We start from the raw sequence: 2271 nt of genomic DNA on the forward strand, positions 1-2271 counted from the left end.
GATATATATATATATATATATCTGATGGATACATTCTAATCCACCAGAAAGTTTTAAAGCTTGTGTTTTATTACTTAGTGTTTTGATTTCTATTATTTTTCTATTCCGCACTAAAGCAAAACAAACACTGTTATATGTATTAAGTTAGAACTATTTTAAAATCTTGAAAAGAAGCCAGAATTACATTCAACCCCCCTTCTATAATTCTTTTTGTATTGTTAGGGAATAACAATTGGTATCAGAGCAAGCTCTTGAAGTACAAAGAGTGTAAATATCACAACAAACAACAGGATGAACAAAAAGGATGTTGGAGTTAAAATTCCATTTCTGGACAAAGATAATTATCACCACTGGAAGGTGAGGATGCACCTACATCTTCTTTCCCAAGATGAGGCCTATGTGGACTGCATAAAGAGAGGTCCTCATGTACCAATGAGAGCTGCAACTGGCAATGAGCCATCTGTTCCAAAACCCAGGCATGAATGGTCAGACCCTGATATTGGGCAAGTCAGGAAAGATAAAAAGGCCATGAATATATTGTTCAATGGAGTTGATGGTGATATGTTTGATAACATCATTAATTTTAAAACAACCAAAGAGGTTTGGGACACAATACACATTATCTGTGATGGTACTGAGCAAGTAAGGGAGAACAAGATGCAGCTTCTGATTCAGTAATATGAGCATTTTCACTGTGAAGAAAGTGAGTCTCTCACTGATATATTTAGTAGATTTCAAAAGATACTAAATGCTCTGAAGTTGCATGGAAGAGTCTATCAAACAAAAGACTCTAACCTCAAGTTCCTTAGATCTCTTCCAAAGGTGTGGAAGCCAATGACAGTCTCATTGAGAAATTCACAGGATTACAAGGAGTTCACCTTGGAGAGACTGTATGGCATCCTGAAAACCTATGAGATTGAAATAGAGCAATATGGAAGGATGGAGAAAGTAAGGAAGAAAGGAGGGCCCACTGCACTTGTTGCTGAGTTAGAGAAGGAAAAGGAAATAAAGGTGGAAGCTGTTGAGTCTACATCAAAGGTCTGTGAAAGCAAGGGTAAAGGGTTGGTAGCTGAAAATGAAGATCAATTGAGCCAAGATGACATGGATGATATTGATGAACATCTAGCATTATTATCCAGAAGATTTTCCAAGCTCAAATTTAAGAAGAATTTTGGAGCAGCTAAGCCAAACAAAAACATGGTTGATAAGTCAAAATTCAAGTGTTTCAAATGTGGTTTGGCGGGTCATTTTGCTAGTATATTTAGAAAGTCTGATTCCAGCAAAAAGAAGTTTGAGCCTGTTGATTATAAACAGAAATACTTTGAGTTGCTCAAACAAAAGGAAATGGCTTTAATCACACAGGAGAATGACTGGGCTGCAGATGGATTGGATGAAGATGAAGAAACAAGCTATGTCAATCTAGCCCTAATGGCCAAATCTGATGAAACAGAAATAAGTTCTTTAAGCAATCAGGTAATCACCACTAACCTACCACATTTATCTAAAGCTGAGTGTAGTGATGCAATAAATGACATGTCCACATAATTATATCACCTGCGTGTTACACTTAAGTCCCTCACTAAGGAAAATGCTAAAATTAAAGAAAACAATTTGTTTTTAAGTGAGAGGAATAATGTGCTAGAGTCTCAGTTTATTAAATTTGAAAAATTGAGAATTGAGTGTAAGATTGCTAAGGATGAATTAACTGAGTCCTTGAAGAAAGAAGAGATTTTAAAGAAGCAGCTTGAACGAGAACATGAAGTGATTAAGGCATGGAAATCATCTAGAGATGTTCATGCTCAAATCACTAAAGTTCAAGGTATTGTGTCCTTTTGTGATGCAGCGTGGAAGAAGAGTAAAGAGAAGTTGAGTCCATTTTGGTTAAAGGATTGTTTACAGATGTGGACTCGACGGATGATGAAAATCATCCATCGGATAATCAAAAGGATTATCCGTTGAGTGACAAGGAGCCACATCCGTCGGCAGTGAGTAAACCAGTTAGCAAACTAAGCTAGCTAAGTTGATTGAGAAATATGGATCAATTTCTAAGAACTTTATTCCAGGAGAATCAAGTCAATCCAGAAAAGAAAAGAAAGTAAATGTAGGTCATCTGTCTATCAAGCAATTGAATGACAGATTAGAAAAGATTGAGGTTAAAACATAAAATAAAAAGAAAAATAATAGAAATGGGAAAGTATGAATTAACAAACATAACAACTACACACCTGATAATAGAAATGTGATAAGGGCAACTCAGTTACTTTCAATTCA

Source organism: Apium graveolens, chromosome 11 (genome assembly GCF_009905375.1).
Source record: "Apium graveolens cultivar Ventura chromosome 11, ASM990537v1, whole genome shotgun sequence".
Taxonomy (NCBI): Eukaryota; Viridiplantae; Streptophyta; class Magnoliopsida; order Apiales; family Apiaceae; genus Apium; species Apium graveolens.